The sequence below is a fragment of the Dunckerocampus dactyliophorus genome, chromosome 5 (assembly GCF_027744805.1).
Source record: "Dunckerocampus dactyliophorus isolate RoL2022-P2 chromosome 5, RoL_Ddac_1.1, whole genome shotgun sequence".
Taxonomy (NCBI): Eukaryota; Metazoa; Chordata; class Actinopteri; order Syngnathiformes; family Syngnathidae; genus Dunckerocampus; species Dunckerocampus dactyliophorus.
In genome coordinates, this window is record NC_072823.1 from 27,663,667 (window position 1) to 27,684,392 (window position 20,726).

The following is a 20,726-nucleotide window of genomic DNA, read 5'->3' on the forward strand; positions in this document are numbered from 1 at the left end:
GAGGGGACGGACGTTTTTATGGCAGAGCAGGACGTTTAGAAGCTATTAGTTTTGCTTGAAATACGATCGCTATAGTAGGACGCATAAATATGAAATATGAGCCACACAAAGGAATGAGGGTTTTTTTTGCTGTTTTTTTTTTTTTTTTACAAAAGATGGCAAAACTCTTTAATGTTGACTGCAAAGTCCCTTCTAAAATCAAACGTGAAGACCAATTTGAAGGCTTTGAGTTCTATGACTATATTACTGTCTATGAATTATAATGCACTACGCGTACTTTGGCCAACACTGCAATGCCAGAAAAGCAATTTCGAAAATAGATATTTTTTTCAATATATTTTATTCAGATAAAAAAAAATTTTAAAAAAGAACTATTTGTTTTTATAGCCACAGATTATGAGAAGTCATTTGCTAAAAAAATAAACCCAACAGCAACAAAAGAAAAAACAGGAAAAGACATTATAAAATAATAAATATACAAAAAAAAAAAAATATATATATATATATATATATATATATATGTCGAGGAAAAGGCTTCTTGAGACGTCATTCGTCTCAAGAAGCCTTTTCCTCGATGGACAACTCCTGTACGACTGAGAGCCTACACAGACATATATATATATATATAAAATATAAAATAAATAAAAGTACATAAAAATAATTTAAAAAAAACAATAATATGTATAAGATATTATAAAAACACATACATATTTTTAAATAAAATATTAAAAAGTCAGTTGCTAAAAGAGGAAACCCAACAACAGGAACAAAAATATCACTTTTAGTCAAAAATGAATAAGAAATGTATATATTTCTATATTTTTTAAATAACATTTAAAAATATATATAATATCATTACCAAATCTAATCTAAAATAATAAAAAAAAATCCAAAATAAAAAATAAATAATTCTATAGATATAATGGAATAAATAACAATTCTATGAATATTTTTTTATTTTAATTCACAGAATCAAAGAATAACTATTTGTTTTTACAGCCAGATTATGAGAAAAGTCATTTGCTAAAAAAATAAACCCAACAACAGCTACAAAAAAGAACAGAAAATGTATGAAAAATGATAATGAAAAAAGTATTTAAAAAAAAAACAATATAATACATATAATATAGTACAAAATTATTAAACATAAAATGTGAAATAAATAAATAAAATACAATTATATACAAATAATTAAAACATAATTATAAAACATTATAAGAACACATACTATTTTGAAATTAAGTTTTAAAAAGTCAGTTGCTAAAAAAATACATCCAACAATTCCAACAAAGACATCATTTTAGCAGAAACTTCATTAAAAATAATAATAATAATTACAAAAGAGTTACAAAAATACTACAATAAAAATAGAATATAAAATGGTATTATACTGTATACAAATAATAAAGATTATAATAGTATGAAGTAAAAAATATATATTGTTTTACATTCAATTTGTAAGTCTGTTGCTAAAAAAGGAACCTCAACAGCAGCAACAAAAACATCCCTTTTAGTCAAAAAATTGTAACAAATAATAATAAAAATGTAATAAAAAATAAATATCACATCATTCAAAAATATCATCTAAAATATATTATAAATAGTCCATAATGGTCCAAAATAATAACATACATACCATTTAAAAATATCCATCCATTTTCTATACCGCTTCTTCCTCATTAGGGTCGCGGGGGTATGCTGGAGCCTATCCCAGCTGACTTCGGGCGACAGGCGGGGTACACCCTGGACTGGTCGCCAGCCAATCGCAGGGCACCATTTAAAAATAAAATTTTAAAACGTCGCTTTTAGTAAAAAAAACATTAAATAACGCTGGTCTCACAGGCTGTGTGGCCAACATGCTAACCACTAGCACCAATCTAGTATTATTATTTTTAAAATAATATACAGAATAATAAAAAATAATAAAGACATACAGTATATCATTTTAAATGAAATGTAAAATACTGCAAGTTGTGTTGGTTCATATGAGTTTGTTTTGCTGAAAAAAGAAGCTCAATCTACATTCATTAAATGTATTATTATTATTATTATTATTATTACTACTGTATTCCTGATTTTTTACAAATATATTTTTTGGCTTGATAAATATCGATACTAGAAGTGAAATTGTAACGCAAATGCGGTTCATTTTTTAAACTTTAATAATGATTCTGGAGTGCGTGACAAAGTTGACCACATGGCCATTTTGTATTGAGGATACAGCACAACACAGCCGCCACAGAACCAATGTTGTAATAGCGGTAAGGAGCAAATTGCTCAGTTAGCATTAATAGCGCTGTTGTCAACAACGAACAATACAGCAAATGTAGCACACATGACTTCCACACCAACAGCTGAGTAGCAACACTTTAAAGTGCATGCAGAGCTACATAAAGCTGTTGGGTGCTGCCCTGCTGGGAAAAAAAAACAAACCCTACATTTATGTAGACCACACATCCTGCACGCTAAACATCAAGTCAGGAATTAAACAACGGCAAGGATGGCTGGGAGTCCCCAGCGGGATGCAAAGTGTCACCAAAACATTCCATCTTCTTCACGAGTCCATCCAGCATCTCAAGTGTTCTCCAGCAAACAAACCACCTTGTGACTCATTAGTCGGCAGCACCTGCTGCTATTTTCCTGCCCTTTTTGTTTCTGTGCACACAGGAGATTCATTCTTTTCACTTTCTTTCCACGGGAGGCCTGCACTGACTTTGTGTTGTTTTTAAGGACCACTTCAGCAGACCAGATCCTTCCGGACTTGTTGACTTTCGCTAACAGACATCTTCAAGAGGGGACTGGATGATGTGTGAGTGTCAACGCTTTGGAATCAACCACGTGTCCAAATCGACGAGTCAATTCTTAAACACTCGGGGTGATGGGGATAGACTCGGCCCCTCAGTTAGAAATAACTAAATAATAATAAATAAGAAGTTAGAAAGAGTCAAACATGATGAGGAGTACTGGTGAAAATACACCATTAAGTGCTGTAAATTCTTTGAATCCACCACCTTTAATTGCTGTTTCTTTTAGCTTTTCCCTATTCATAATCAACAGGGTTCTTCTACAAGTATATCTGGATCTCTTTTTAAATGACCAACAATCAAAGGTTAACTTGTTTTTACTTTTGTGTGACATTTAAGTAGGTTAAAACACTCCCCATACAGTTAATAAGGGTTTGATAGCGGGAACAGTTTGACACTGGAACAGATTATTTCTCCTTCTGTTGTTCTGTTTTCTATGGGGAACAAAAATTGTACAATGTTGGAAATATTTTTACACTTATCTGACATTTTATGTCATTTAATGCTGGTCCGATATGATCGGACATCCCTAGTTAAAACATTTCCTATACAGCTAACAAAGGTTTCATGGAGGGAAGAGTTTGACCCTGGGACAAACTATTTCTGCATCTATTATTTCTGAAGGTAAAAAAATGTTTCCAATATTTGAGAAATTGAAAGGTTACCTTATTTTTACACTTTTGTGACATTTATGTAGGTTAAAACATTTCTTAAACAGTTAATAAAGGTTTAATATTTTGACCCTGGAACAGATTATTTCTACTTTTTTTCTAAACGTGAACAAATCTCCTAGCATTCTAGAACGGACAATGTTAGACTTTCAGTTCGTCCTCTGCCTTAGCTGACGTTTTCATTTAAACCTTGTAAGCTCCTGTTGGGATATTGAACGCACCATTAGAGCTATGGACCTCATTCAGATCACGTGTGCCGGAGCCGCAAGTTGGCTGCCAAGATAAACGGCACACCTGTGTCTTGTGTGATGCACGTCCATGAGGTTGGAGGATTTACATGAGTAAATCGTCCCCGGTGCTTACCAAGAGCAAGAAACCAACAGAGGGGAAGCAGCTATAAAGTGGAGGGTTTCTGTGTTTCTTACGATATAAAATGGTTACTCTATTGTACATGATCTGGATGTGATGGGACCGTCTCCACACAGCAGGCTGTTCATACCTGGGTGAGTCTCACCTGCAACGGGAGACATTGACCCTTTAAACCGAGTCATCAGTCGGAAGGTGCGCACGCTTGAAGGAGAAGAAGTGTGGTTTGTACACCTGAGGAAACAAGGGTTTGGACAACGGCTAAAAGAATACGGCGGACAGCAAGGATGTGACAGCTCCCGCAGGGCGCTCGTAGAAGACAGCATGCAGACATTAAAGATCATGAAATACTTTCATGTTTGACACGGAGGAACTTTACAAGCCTCGCTGGAGACATTGCATGACACATGTTGTGCAGGTTCAGAATTCCACCAACATTTGTATTTATTTGATTCATTTGATTTTATGCCACGACCAGTCCAGGGTGTACCCCGCCTGTCGCCCGAAGTCAGCTGGGATAGTCTCCAGCATGCCCCTGCGACCCTAAAGGGGAGAAGCGGTATAGAAAATGGATGGATGGATGGATTTTATGCCAGGCATCTGGAAGGCGTGCCTACAAGCAGGGGAGCCAGCCTGCATCATCCACAGTTCTGAACTCACACTGCCATCTGTTGGGGGAGTTCGGAGAGAGGGAATCACTCGCCAAGTTCTCCCTCCATGATGGCTGACAAACGGGGACACTCCAGAGCGATACGAGATATCGCATGAGGTGGAACGGGTGCTCAGTCTGAGAAAATCTAAAATCCCCCCAAAAAAGATGCACACTAAAGATGCACAATTTGGGACCCTCAATTTTCTAGAAAAAAAACCCACGCCTGAAAAGAGGCTAAAATGCTTTCACGCAGGACGTAATCTAAAAATCTTATCTTCTTTTGCCTTTTTTGTGGGATGCACCGCCAAAGACAATTGCCAGTGATTACAAAAAGGCAAAGTGTGATGATGACCATAGAACTGGTAATGGTGTTGCTGTGTCCCGGCTGCCTACAATAACATCAATGGAAGAAGAACAGGGCATAAATGCTAAAAACAGCTGCCTTTAATCTTAATGCGAAGACACTCCCTTCCCAAGCAAAAAAAAAAAAAAAAAAACATCTCCCTCTTCTTCTTTTTACACTTGCAAGGAAGTTATGAACGCTAAAAAGGGTGACGCATGAAGTCGAATCACCTTCAGCAATCCTCACGGGGTACTCTCACTTCTTTTTACACTTGTGTGGCAGTTAAGACGGCCAAAAATGTCACTTCCAACATGAACCTGTGCAAGATACGGGCTGGGCGTGCAGTTTTGCTTTCCATGCTGTGGATCACTTCTTTTTACACTTGTAAGAAAACTGTAGTAAGCATGAAGTCAACTCGCCTTCGGTAACGCCCTCTCTGTACTCCTGCATACACTTTGCAATGCATCATTAAACGGTGTGCAGTTTTATATGCCGTACCATACAGTGGTTAACTACTTTTAACACAAGGAAGTTATGAACGCTAAAAAGTGTGACACGTGAAGTCGACTCGCTTTAGCTAGCCCTCTCTCTGTACTCCTGTGTACACGATACAAGTGGTTCCCACACTTTTTACAACGGCGTAGCCCTTCAGACATTTGACCTGAAGCCATGTAGCCCCTTTCCTACACGCTTAAAAAAACATAAACCTTTAACTTTAAATATTGAACATAATTCATTTGTTAATTAATTAATTTTACTGTACAGTAATTCCGGCTCAAAAATTTATATTTTGCATGGTAAAAAAAATGATATAAAGTTTGACATGAGCATTGATAAATAGATAAGTAATCATCCTACGTATCTTTTATTCCTGTCTGATGTTGGCATCCTCCCGTTTGAATGGGTTGAATTTGAGCTTCACTTTTTTTGTCCACTCACGACAGCTGTGGTTTAAGTCTGCATGTTCTTTTAATACCAAATGGAAGGGGAAAGTTTAACAATCATGATAAAGCCTCATTTTCGGGGGAATCCCCTCTGACAGTGACTCACAGATTTTCCCCGCTGCGCCGTGCGCGGATCGGAACACCAACATAAAGGAAATGTTCAAGATGAAACACTCTTAGTGCACAAAATAACCATCACACTTACTTATTTGTTCATACGATGCGCACAGAGCGATGAACAACTTCATGCTCTGTCTCCTTTCTGCTCGGTTCTCCTTGCACCACGAGGCGTTCAGGCGCACTCGGAATTGTGAGAGTTAGGCGCTAATTGTTTTTCATTGTTATTCGGGTACCCCCTATGATAAGTGGCGGGTACGCGTACCCCAATTTGGGAACCTACGCACTATGCAAGCCATCATTAAGGGTTGTGTAGCTTTGTTTTGGTAAAGTTGGATTACTTTAATGATGCAATGGTTAACTTATTTTTACACTTGTAAGAGAGTTCCATCCATCCATCCATCCATTTTCTATCCCGCTTATCCTAATTAGGGTCGCGGGGGCATGCTGGAGCCTATCCCAGCTGACTTTGGGCGACAGGCGGGGTACATCCTGGACTGGTTGCCAGCTAATCGCAGGGCATTGCAAGAGAGATAAGAATGCTAAAACATGCTAAGCATGAAGTCAACTCGCCTTCAGTGGACCTCTCTATGTACTCCTGTACACACTTTGCAAGGCAACATGAAACGGTGTATAGTTTTATTTGCCGTGTCATACAGTGGTTAACTCCTTTTTCCACTTGTGAGGGAGTTAAGAACGCTAAAACACGCTAAACATGACGTCCACCCGCCTTCAGTAGACCTCCTCTACGTTCTCCTGTACACACATTGCAAGGCATCATGAAACGGCGTATGGTTTTATTTGCCGTGCCGTACAGTGGTTAACTTCCTTTTACACTTGCATAAAAGCCAAGAACATGAGTCAAATGTCACTTAAACCACGGCATGTGCTGCTAGATGAGACCCAAGACAGAAGTTCAAGGCCAACGACGCCATACCGAGGAATGTCCTGGCACCGTGCTCGTCAACAAAAGGAGATTCCTGTCACTGAAATGTCTGCGGGTCGCACGAGACAATGGACGCGGCGCAGAGACAAGACGAGAGAGGAAAACAAAGGCACAGGTCGCCGAGTGTGCAAGTGTTTTTTCCCCCCCACTGCCGTGACCTCACATGACCCATGTTGTTATGACACGCATACATTCTGCAGCAAAACTACACTACTACTACTACTACAAGGTACTACTACTATAATACTGTATGATATCAGTGCATACTGGTGGATTGGGTATCTGTACGAGTAAATAGGATTCCTTCTATGGCAGAAGAATGAAAAAACTCCTCAAAGCAGCAGTATTTCTGTTCTTCACTGAAGTCTACGAATCTTCTTGAAATGTTCAGTTTTTAATCGTCTGAACGAAAGAACTCGATTGGTTTTTGGGAATATCAGCGTCAAAATGGGTCAAGTATCAGAGGTCAAATGCTAATTTCTACCTTGTATCCTGGGAACTTTCTAGGATTATTTCTGTACATCCCAGCGAGAACTCCCTTGATTTTTCACCGTATCTGACCCGAGGTGGCTGCGCTAGCTGACCTCAAGGGGTAAAATCAGTAAAACACTCGCCCGGCCACGATGTGGTACTGAGTTTCTAGAAAACATCACAGGATTATCAATCAAACAATACCACAGCAAGAATCCTATTGATTTGATCTTTTAAACATTTTTTAAAAAATGGTATCTAAACCAAGATGGTTGTTCCATTTCTGTTTTTAATGGACACAAATAACATGGATCATCTTTTCTTTCAGTTTTTAATTGAACGGTGGAAATACAAGAACCCTATGGATTTTTAGAACAAGAAGTCTATTGATTTTTGGCATTAGCAAGTCGAAAAGGGCCGCGTAGCTTATGTCAAATTCGACAACGAGTGCTCCGCTGGCCAACATTTTATATCTGATATCTTCTTTCCGTCACAGCAAGAATCCTATTGATTTTATTTTTTTTAAACATTTTTTTTAATGATATCTAAAACCAAGATGGTTGTTCCATTTCTGTTTTTAATGGATACAAAAAGCATGGATCTTCTTTTCTTTCAGTTTTTAATTGAACTGTGGAAATACAAGAACCCTATGGATTTTTACAACAAGAAGTCTATTGATTTTTGGCATTAGCAGAGTCGAAAAGGGCCACGTAGCTGATGTCGACATTTTATATCTGATATCTTCTATCCGTCACAGCAAGAATCCTATTGATTTTTACTAGCATCCAAAACAACATGTCAAACAAATTCTATTAATCGTCTTTACTTTGAGTTTTTAATTGATCTGTGTCAAAACGAGAACACTATTTATTTTGAATTCACACACTCTATTGATTTTTGACTTTATCAGAGTCAAAAAGGGCAACGTCGCTGAGGCGAGACGCCAAAGTGGGCGCTCTGCTGGCCAACATTTCTATTGTATAATCACAGCAAGAATCCTGTCCTGCACAAGATGGTCGATCCACTTCTGTTCTTTCCTAGACACAAATTGCACTTATCTTTTTGAAAATGTCTGTTTTTATTTCATCTGTGTCAAAGGAACAATCCTATGATGTTGAACACAAGAAAAATCTCTTGTTTCTTTGGCACTGGAGTCCAAATAAGCAAAGTGACAAATGTCAAAAAGAGTCCGTTAGTAATCTGCTGGCCCACATGTTCTATCTTCCATCCTGGTCGCAGCCACAGCACTGTTGATTTTCTGGAGTTGTTTTTTGTCCTACTGATTTTCGTTCTTGCTGAGACTTCTCCATTCCACCAGCTTCTCCACAAGTCACAAGACTCCATATGATAAAAAATAATGTGACTTTTGTTGCACAATTCTTCAAATGTCCATGTGATCTGGTCTCATGGAGCGCTGTGTCATGTGACTTTAGTGCTGATACCTGCTCTCAGTGTGTCGAGCAGCAGGAACGCGTCACCTTCAAAATACCCCAGTACCGGGGGCGAGAAGACCCAGCCTATATTGATAATACATAGTTATTGTATTGTTACTATGCTAATCATTTATGTAACGCAGAAGGTTTCAGCTAAAAGCTCAGTAAAACCCAACGTGTCATTAACACGCCTATAAAATCGTACAATTTCCATGCCAAACTTTACCTAGCTTGAAGCCAACATTAGCATGTAGCACAATAAATCAATATGATAGCATGATATATGAATGTGCTATCATACTGCATAGCATGTAGCATGTAGCAGACATAAAAAGCATGTAGCATAATTCATAAATATGAGAGCATATAGCATGACATTTGAATGTGGTGACATGCTACATAATTTGATAGCATGTAGCACAATTCATGGATAAGATAGTGTGGAGAATGATATGTGAACGTGTTAACTTGTCGCATAACTTCATGGTTTGTAGCAGACATTATAATAGCATGTAGCATGTTGCATAATTTGAATAGCATGCAGCACAATTCATGGATATGATAGCATGGATCATACGTAATATATGAATATGCTAACATGTTGCACAATTATGTATCATCTAGCAGACTTTATGATACCACGCAGCACAATTCATAAATATAACATGTAGCATGACATATGAATGTGCTAACATGTTTCATAATTTCATTACATGTAGCAGACGTTGTGATACCATATTGCACAATTCATGAATACGATAGTATGTAGCATGATATATGAATATGCTAACATGTTGCATAATCTGATAGCATGTAGCACTGTGCATAGATATGATAGCGTGGAGCATGATATACACACGTGGACAAAATTGTTGGTACCCTTCGTTCAAAGAAAGAAAAACTCACAATGGTCACAGAAATAACTTGAATCTGAAAAAAGTAATAATAAATAAAAATTCAATGAACGTAAGACATTGCTTTTGAACCATGCTTCAACAGAATTATTGAAAAAAATAAACCCATGAAACAGGCCTGGACCAAAATGATGGTACCCCATAACTTAATATTTTGTTGCACAACCGTTTGAGGCAATCACTGCAATCAAAAGATTCCTGTAACTGTCAATGAGACTTTTGCACATCTCAGTAGGTATTTTGGTCCACTCCTCATGAGCAAACTGCTCCAGTTGTCTCAGGTTTGAAGGGTGTCTTTTCCAGACGCCATGTTTCAGCTCCTTCCAAAGATGCTTAATAGGATAGGTCGGGGCTCATAGGAGGCCACTTTGGAATAGTCCAGTGTTGTCCTCTGAGCCATTCTTGGCTGTTTTAGCTGTGTTTTGGGTCATTGTCCTGTCGCAAGACCCATGACCTGCGACTGAGACCAAGCTTTCTGACACTGGCCAGCACGTTTCTCTCGAGAATCCCTTGATAGTCTTGAGATTTCATTGGACCCTGCACAGATTCCCGACACCCGGTGCCAGATGCAGCAAAGCAGCCCCAGAACGTAACAGAGCCTCCTCCATCTTTCAAGGACAGTGTTCTTTTATTGATCTGCTTCATTTTTTCTGATGCCAAAAAGTTCCATTTTTCCCTCATCGGTCCATCGGACATTCTCCCAGAAGCTGTGCGGCTTGTCAACATGTAGTCTGGCAAAGTCCAGCCTGGCTTTTTTATGACTTATTTTCAGCAGTGGTGTCCTCCTTGGTCTCCTCCCATTAAGTCCACTGTGGCCCAAACGACGACGGATGGTGCGATCTGACACTGATGTTCCTTGAGCTTGAAGTTCACTTTTAATCTCTTTAGAAGTTTTTCTGGGCTCTTTTGTTACTATTCGTATTATCCGCCTCTTTGACTTGTCATCAATTCTCCTCCTGCGGCCACGTCCAGGGAGGTTGGCTCCAGTGCCATGGATCTTACATTTCTGAATAACATGTGCAAGTGTTGTCACAGGATCATCACGCTGCTTGGAGATGGTCTTATAGCCTTTACCTTAACATGCTTGCCCATCATTTTCTTTCTAATCTCCTGAGACAAGTTATTCGTTGCATCCTCTGGTCCATGCTGAGTGTGGTCCACACCATGTGACCAAACAGCACAGTGACTGACTGTAGTCCTATCCTATTATGATAGCATGTAGCATTCTAGGCGGGTATGATAGCATGTCGTGTTTGTCACTGAAAGCTTCCATTGAGACTCGTAAAAGAACATCCATCTGTTTTTGACGGCACTCGTGTAAACGTGTCTTGATGTAGTTTGCAAGTTACGAGCTCATTTGTACTGACAGTCAGTCTGTGCGCTTTCAAGCTCTAAAGCCGCAAAGTTCCGTGATATTTTCCAGGAGCTTTTCCACAATTAAATCGGGAGCGCTTCCGCGAGCTGAAAATGTCCTTCCTCTCGGGTTTCCACTCTCTGACAACCGCCGGCTGACGTCGCCAATGTGTGAAAACGTTTGACGTGTCATGTGACCTATGTGTGCAAGTTCCTCTGGGGAATTTCCCAGTGTTGGCCGCAGGCGGGAACCATCTTTTTGGAGGACAGTCAATGGCATCCCACGCCTCATTGGAGAGACGCTGCTGACAGCTGCATAGCAACCTTGATTATGATTTGGAGTGCATGAGAAAGTGGAAAGGGTACCGTAGCTCTCTTTGACTACATGGGCAAACTGCTCATGGTGGTGCTGATGCTGCATTTTAAAATGCATGCAGAGGTAGATAAAGCTGCAGGATCTTGTGGAGTTAAATAATAAAAAAAAAAAAACGTCAGGAGGTTGCCTACAGCCACAGCCGTCAATGTTTTTTGACCCCGTGCTCATTTGCTTTTGTTGACTACACACAATCATTATTTACAGAATTGTTATTTTGTTTGTAATTTGTTGACCATGTGTGACATGTTATCTTACAAATTAAAAACAATGACATAGAATTTCTTTTGTAAATGCATGCTAACCACCGATGGGGAGGGGGGAGGGGCACATTCAATCTAGCCTAGGGCAGTCATTGGTCGGTTTACGTGTCAATCGTTACGGACAGCAGCACCGGGAGGACGGAGGAATGAGGGAGGGTGTTGTTCTAAAGCACCTGACCTTCATGATGAGCAGCAAGGGCGCCACGTGCCGCTGGAGGGGGGGCGGGGGGGGGGGGGATACGCGCACCGGCTAATCTCTTTTCAAAGATTCTTTTGTTTCAGACTTTCACCTGGGGATGCACGCCACCCCGCCTCCTCCTTCCTCCGCCCCCTCGCACGTCCGCTTAGCTATCCGTGGGTGTTTTTACGTGATTTATTCGATCTGGACGCTGCAGCGTGCGTGTGCGTGATGCTCTTTCATGTTGCGGGGAGCTGAAATACATTTGAGAGAAAAATGGGATAAATCTTCTGAGAGCGAGAGTGTTGGGCTTTGATGTCACGTTGGAGGCACATTAGCGTTTTTCACCGTGAGCGATGCTGAGCCACAGGAAATATTACGCCGCGTAAAGCAAACACGCCAAGGGAATGACGGCGAGGCTGCCGAAGAACCAAAAAAAAAAAGGGAGGAACTTGTTTCAGATGCATTCTTGTCTTGACGAAATGACTGGCAACAGCAGCAGCACTAAAGGGGCTTTCCAAACATTTAAAAAGGCTCCTGCCGATCAGATATATTTGTCTGCCGCTTATCTTCTCCGCTGCACGCCCCGCAAACCCCGTGGAGCGCTGCCATCGATGAATGCCAGAAGAAAACGTGCGTGCCAAAGGATGTCAGTTGAGTATTTGAGGAAACGCTGCCAGGTTTGGCAACGGCAAACATGCAAAAACTAACCAGAAGCATTTGCATGAAGTGAAATAGTACTAGTAAAAAAACCACCAGCATCACCCTACAATATACTACTGTTTGTCATGTAGTTGATACTTCTACTGACAACTACTTCTATACTTCTAGGAGCTCCAGCTACAAACACACTGGTCAAAGATCCTCTATATGACAGGAGCTGTCTTCTGTGATTAAAGAACTACTGCAAAAATGCTTATCAAAAATCGTCAATATGACAGGAGTGCTCTCTGCCTCTGCTGTTTTTGAGCACCTATTTCAAAAAGACTAGTCCAAGATCCTCTATATCACAGGAGTGCTCTGCTGCAAAGATCCTCTGTATATCATCAAGTCAGGCCTACTCTGCTGTTTTTAAAGACGTGCTGCAAAAGTGCTAATCAAAGATCCTCTATATGACAAAAGCAGTCTTCAGAAATGCTAGTCAAAGATCGTTCAAATGACAGCAGTGCTCTGCCTCTGCCGTTTTTACAGACCTACCGCAAAAATGCTGGTCAAAGATCCTCTATATGACAGAAGTGCTCAGCTGCAAAGATCCTCTGTATATCAAGTCAGACATACTCTGCTGTTTTTAAGGACATACTGTAAAAGCGCTAATCAAAGATCCTCTGTATGACAGGAGCACTCTGCTGTTTTTAAGGACCTACTGCAAAAACTCTAGTCAAAGATCATCTATGGTACCCAGCTGTGTTTAAGGAACTACTGCAAAAATGCTTGTCAAAGATCCTCTATCAGACAGTCACAATCTGCTGTTTTTAATGCTAATCAAAGATCCTGTTTAAGACAGGAGTGCTCTGCTGTTTTTGAGGACCTACCTCAAAAATGTGAGCCGAAGAACCTCTATAGGCCAGGAGGACTCTGCCAGGACAGTTGAGTTTGCTGATGTTGTTTCGGTGTGGTTGCGGCCGACAGGAGCCCGTTTGGTTTTTGCAATAAAGAGATTGTCCATCAGCCACCTCTGCATCATCCTTACGATGTGCGGGTACACGTTACAATGCGACGCATGGCGCTCTAACTACTGGAGCTCTCCGGCAAGTCTCGTGTTTACGGACCAAAACAATAGTTTTGCATGAATTTATGGGAGAGCGTACGTAACCCCGGAACACCCTCAACCAAGATGGCCGCTGTAGCTGAGGTCATTCCATTCCAGAATAAAAACACTCAAAGTCGTTCCAGGAATGTTTGACGACAATTTGTCGCGCTGTTCCGCGTCAATAAAAGAGCAGTGAATGCTTTATTATCCACAGTCCAATCAAGTAAACACACGGAGGACGGGGGCGGGCCCTAATAGAGCATTTGTCCTCAGAGACAGCTGGACATGATTTGCGGGTCCCCGGAGTGATAAAGGCGAGGGTGGGCACAAAGTTTGTTTTTCATTTCAGTCACTTAAACACACACATTCCGAGCAGTCTTTTTGTGTTTGCCTCTGCTGTGCGTCCAAACGGTCTTTGTTATTTTGGTAATACAGCGACATGTTCTCCTGCTACGTCATGCACGGCGCCAAGTGTTTGGTTCGACATCACGGGTGTGTCCTCCTCCAACACAGGATTCTTTATTAATGACTTCACACCAGCTGCCACAAGCACCAAACACCCATCCTCCACCCCTTACCGCCACCACCACCACGCCCTCATGCATCACCCTCGTCCTTGGCCAGGCCGTGGTGGCAGCCGGCGTGACGTGGTGGCACCGTCAGTCACCACCGGGGGAGGTGCCAAGCTACCAGGGCGGCCGCTGTAGGTCGGCCACACTGTGGCTTTGTTGGCGCCGTCAATAGGCCAGTCAGCCTGATATTATAAATGGGGATGGGGGGGCTGCCAGTGTGTTGGGCCCGGGTCAAAGGCGAGAACTGAAATGGAGCCTCACAGCACGCGTGCACAGCAAACCTCAATGCTGACGATTTTGGATACAGAAATTGGCATGTTTAATATTGTGGTTGTTGTTCAGCTACACTGTGGACTCACACTCAGAGCTGTTTCTGATATCTTGGTGACCTTTTGTTGCTACATCAGACGGGTAAAATATTACAAACAAGTCTCAGGATGAGGCAGCGCATTGCTACGCACACAGCAAACTACAACCACTAGAATAGAAAAAACTATAAGAATGAAATAAAAATAAATGTTTCATTCATTTAAATTAACGTTACTTTAAAATATATATATTTTTACTATGTTTAATTGATTGTTGCTGTTGTTTGTGGCTGTTGTTTTGTATTAAATAAAAAGCCATTGCATATTGTTAAACTTGACACTTGTTTGTGTCATGACTAGTTTGTTGCAGAATTCTGTGAACATGATGTTATGCTGAAAATTTCATTCAATACAAATTTGCAAGCAAAATGCATGCATTTTGAAATTCGGTTTATTAAAATACAAAAAAAAAACACAAAAAAAATTCTGTTTGGTAAAATTGGGTGTTTTAAAAATCAAAAATGCAGTCATAAAAATTCTGTGCAAATAAATTTGATGTTTCAACATTCACATGTACTAGTCCGGGAAATTTGGGCTGAGTGAATCAATTGCGTCTCAGAGCCAGCCAATCAGGTATAAAGTGCATGGTCACATGACACGTAACAGGAAGTGGGTTTTGAAACATCATGTACTTTTAAGAACTGAATTTTAACAAACTGAATTTTTAAACACACATTTTTAAAAGCACATTTATTCAATTACATTTTCAGCATAATGTGACCATCACCATAACCACTAAAATACCATTTACATGTTCTTTACAGATAATAATAATAAACAATTATAAACTAATAAATAAAAAAAAATACGTGACTATTGCAAAATGTTGCAAAACCCTCCAAAAGTGGTGTTCCGGTAATGTAAACTTAAATTTAAATAAACTTTTCCACACAAAAAGTGTACACAAAAGCATGTACTGTATCTTTTGGGAACCAAATGTACGCACAAAGGATGTATAACAGAGTTGTCTGGGTACAGTGGAGGGGGATTAAAGATGATGTGTGCGTCCCGCCTCCCACCAGCTGTCCGTCCCGCCCAGACAGAGGACCAGCCTGGTGCCACGGGCCCCGACAGTGTGCCAAGTGATCCGGACTCCAAAGCAAACGTCCTTTTAAGACGCATTAAAGCCATTAGCGGACAAAGAGGGACACGTTGTGGTGTGAGAGCACAGCTGGCCTCACATGATGGATGCCACAGTACAGCAGTGAGAGGCTATAAACAACAAAGTTGCCTTGGTGGAGGTCTGTGCTCTACCATTTATGCTTCATAAGAGAAAACATGAATGAACCGACGCAGAATGCTGCTGGAATGAGACATGGCCAGACCACGATGTCTCTATCTGCAGCGTACGCAGACGTCTGGCGTCAAAAACAACTCCATCGAGTTTGGCTTGATGACCCAACATTCTTTTCCTGAGGACCAACTCTCTGTCCGCCAGCTCTGGCAGACAAAACAACATGAAACTGATAAGGTCAAATGAAACTATTCCACTCATCTGAGCATTTGAGTGGAAGACAGAACCACATTCCCAGTTCAACAGCTCTGCTACACAAGCTAATACAATACTTCTTTGTACTCATGCTTTAATATGCACACATTTATCGTAAACGCTCGAATTATAGGCGCAGAACAGGGTGTTAAATGGAGAAAAGCTATTATCACAAAAAAACTTAATTCTTTAACATTAATAATAACTTGGTGTGCATAATAAATTGCCAAGGAAAACGCAGCGTATTTGTGAACAAGTATATTGTGCAACACAGCAGCAACAGAACCAATGTTGTAAAAATACTGCTAGGGAGGCAACTGCTCAGCCGCCAGTAAGAGCGTAGATGAGTTCATTGTAAACAAGAAATTATTAATAATAAAAAGCTTATATTAAATTTAAATATTAGTCAATGACAACACAGTTGAACACAAAATGCAGTTTTTAAAGGAAACTTTTTATTATTAAGGAAGAAAAAAATCCAAAAAACCTACATAGCCCCTTGTGAATAGGTTAAAACATCCTTTAATTATTCATTTCATAAACTGATTGAAATCTATCTGTATGGAAAAGGTTCTAAAGCCATTTCCAAAGCTTTGGGACTCCAGCAAACCACAATGAGAGCTATTATCCACAAAAGGTGAATACATGGAACAGTGGTGAACCTTCCCAGGAGTGGCCGGCCAACCAAAATTACCCAAGAGCGCTTTGACTACTCATCCAAGTGGTCACAAAAGACCCCACAACAACATCCAAAGATCTGCAGGCCTCACTTGCCTCAGTTAAGGTCAGTGTTCATGACTCCACCATAAGAAAGACACTGGGCAAAAACGGCCTGCATGGCAGAGTTCCAAGACCAAAACCACTGCTGAACAAAAAGAACATTAACACTAGAACTACCATGGCCCCTTCTTGGTAGTTCTAGTGTTAAGGATTGTCTTAATTTTGCCAGAAAACATCTTGATGATCCCCAAGACCTTAGGGAAAACACTCTGTGGTCTGACGGGAAAAAAGTTGAACTTTTTGGAAGGTTTGTGTCCCATTACATCTGGTGTAAAAGTAATGCAGCATTTCAGAAAAAGACCATCATACCAGCAGTAAAATATAGTGGTGGTAGTGTGATGGTCTGGGCCTGTTTTCCTGTTCCAGCACCTGGAAGACTTACTGTGATAAATGGAACAATAATTGTCCGGCCATGTGTCCTGATCTCAAGCTGAAAGCAACTTGGGTTCTGCAGCAGGACAATGATCCAAAACACACCAGCAAGTCCACCTCTGAATGGCTGAAGAAAAACAAAATGAAGACTTTGGAGTGGCCTAGTCAAAGTCCTGACCTGAATCCTATTGAGATGCTGTGGCGTGACCTTAAAAAGGCGCTTCATGCTGGAAAAGCCTCCAATGTGGCTGAATGACAACAATTCTGCAAAGATGAGTGGGCCAAAATTCCTCCACAGCGTGTAAGAGACTCATTGCAAGTTATCACAAACGCTTGATTGCAGTTGTTGCTGCTAAGGGTGGCCAACCAATTATTAGGTTTGGGGGCAATCACTTTTTCACACAGGACCATGTAGCTTTGGATTTTTTTTCTCCCTTAATAAAAAAAGTTTCATTTAAAAATTGCATTTAGTATTCAGTTGTATTGTCATTGACTAATGTTTAAATTTGTTTGATGGTCTGAAACATTTAAGTGTGACAAACATGCAAAAAAATAAGAAATCAGGAAGGGGGCAAAGACTTTATGTGAAACTATGCAAGAAACATCTCATGGATGCTCTGGGACGCATCCTCAGTGATGTATTCTGGGATCGTTGGGTGTTTCGAGTCTCGCATCATCACACACCTTTGCCCACCGAGGTCGATCATGTCCCGACTTCCATCCCAGCAGCAGTCCATGGAACGGCCCTCTTCATCCAAAGCCACCTTGAGGTCTTCTCTGCGGCTTCGCTCACAGATTGAATGGCCCTCTTCTTGGCTGCCCCTATGACGCCCAAACAACTGAGGCAAAGAGAACGTCCTGCAAAACCTCTGCAGCTAACTTCTATAGGCTCATAGAAGGTTCTCCAACCTCTCTCCCTGCACTCCTCCACCAGTTGCTGGTACTTCCTGGTACGCGTTTCTTCTCATTGGCGTCTTCAATTCGCTCTTCCCAGTGCACTGGAATGATCCAAGTTCCGGAATGATCAGGTGTTTTGAAGCCTCAGAGATAATGATCATGTCTGGACGGAGATTTGTTGTTGCAATTTGTTGGGGGAACCTCAGCTGCTTTCCCAGGTCGCCCTGCCACTGCCAGTCAGAGGCCGTGTGGAAGAGGCCTGTTGTTAATTGTGGTTCATTTTTTAACTTGAATGACGATTTGGAGTGCATGAAAAAGTGGGAAAGGAAACTGTAGCTCACGGTCACTTATCGACAAGTATATTGCACAACACAGCAGCCGCAGAACCAATGTTGTAATATGGGTAAGCTGTTCAGCTGGCATTAATCGCGCTGATGACTTCATTGTAAACAACAACACAACATGTTAACGCGCAAGCCTTTCACACTGACAGCTGGCTAGCAGCATTTTAAAGCGCATGCAGAGGTAGGCAAAGCTGCTGGAGGCTGAGCAGGCATGATACTTCAAATTTAACTACTGCCATCTTGTGGAATAATAGTAGAAAATGACATCAGGAGGTTGCTTACAGCCACAGCTGTTAATGTTGTTTGACCCCGACGGATATTTGCTTTTATGCTTTTTTTATTTTGCTTTTGCAATGTTCAATTAAAAATGCTATAATAAATAACAGAATATGAATGATGATATATTATTATAATTAGTAGTATAATGCAATTTCTCCAGGGCACAAACAACCAGCATGCGAGTGCAGGCAAACACCACAAACACCAACAAAAGTTAAGAGAACATATCCTTGTTGCGCAACACTTATCCAGCGTGGGCGCATTCATCCGCCGCCCTCCAAGCGCTGCAGGTATGTCATCAGTAAATACAAGCTAAATAAAGGAAGTGCCATGGCGCTGTTGGCTTCACCTTGATGTGTTTTTTTTTCCTAGCCCTCCCTCGCATTCTTTCTGCGGTTCGCCTTATCTGATCGCCTTCATCCACAAGCAGTGAGGTATTTAATCAGAGAAACTGTAACTGCTTTAGGCGTAACTGTTGTAAAACCTTTATTAACTGTACAGACGAGACATTTTAACATTCCTTAACAGGCATACAAGTGTAAAAAGAAGTTCAGTCCTGTTTATAGCATATATCTATTGTCAACTTAGCCATAAACTGTAATGAGCAGCCAGGACGGAAATGTCAGCTTTTCTGCACCATTGATGATGATGACCATAGAGACATTTCGCTTTCATACTTTAAAGGTTCCAAATTTTTACAACTATTTTATATAAGCCTCAAAGGCCCCACAATAGTGGCCAAATCTAGCCTTAATGTAGTTTAAAAGTGCTTTTACAAAGCCCTACTGGGGACGTGCAGTTTTGTGTGTGTGTGTAGCTTTAATGCTAATGAGCTGTGTTTGTCTCTGACACTGACAAGAGTGTGTGCCTCCAAGCAGCGCTATTGTGTACTTGGATTCGCTTTTTAGACATTGTAACTCTGCACTTGTGCAACGTAACAGATCCCAAATATCACATACAGTACAACAAAGTAACATTAAGGAGTGGGACAGGAGGACACAAACGTTAGCAACACTAGCCATGTGAGCTAAAGTGCTAACATTACACTCACGGCAGCCAAACCCTGCTAGGTTGGCCTTTTCGCTGGATAAAAACAATATGATCACACTCACAGCTTTCATGTCTGTAGCTGACTGATGGATAGTTGGCAGAGCCAGGCTTTATTTTAAAATGTGTAGTGAAGCCTCTTTTTTTTTTTTTACAAAGTTAATTTTGGGTCCTTTAAAGTATTTAATATAAGGGAGAAGAGAATTCCACCTGTAGTTAGGATTTGGAGGTCAATCATGTGTTTAGACTGCAGAAACTAGTCAAGACGTGTAGCAAAGCCTGCTTCTTTGCAAAGTCAATTTTGAGAACTTTTAAAAGTACTTCAGATACGTTGAAGGGGAGATAATTCCACCTGTAAGTAGGAACGTTTGGAGGACAACTGTGTGTTTGGAATGCAAAAATAATTCAAGACGTGTAGCGAAGCCTGCATCTTTACAAAGTCAAATTTGAGAACTTTAAAAATACTTAAGATATGGTGGGGGGAGATAATTACGCCTGTAAGTAGCAACATTTGGAGGACAATAGTGTGTTTGGACTGCAGAAATGATTCAAGACGTGTAGCGAAGCCTGCTTCTTTACAATGTCAATTTTGACAACAAATATAAGAGGACATTTCCACAGTAATAGAATGTATATACAATACAAACACAGAACCACACGTCCACCTGTCGCCCCCCCTGACACACACAGTGCATGTGTCCCTCCAGCTGTTGACACAGCAACCCCTCCCGCCCCCCCACCACACCCACTACCCCCCACGCCTGCTGCAAATAAGGCTAGCTAGTATTTTTGGCATGTCGTAAACAAAGAGCCTACCAAGCCTCACCCCCTCCTCCACATGACTCCGTGCACCCCCCACCCCCCTTTTCCATTGCCCACCCCTCAGGGGAAGCAGACGGGACAGTCCTTATTTAGATGAATGTTGCTCCAGCACCGGGGCGGAAATTCGACAGCAGGAAATATCTGCAGGTAGCTAAATCCACAAGCACGCCATGTTGGC

At 40.9% G+C, this 20,726-nt stretch overlaps 1 protein-coding gene across 6 annotated transcripts in view; it reads right to left on the reverse strand.

The window, feature by feature from the left end:
- kcnq1.2 (potassium voltage-gated channel, KQT-like subfamily, member 1.2) overlaps positions 1 to 20,726 on the reverse strand; it is a 289,633-nt gene that overhangs the window by 53,107 nt on the left and 215,800 nt on the right. The gene's annotated exons all lie outside the window — the stretch shown is intronic.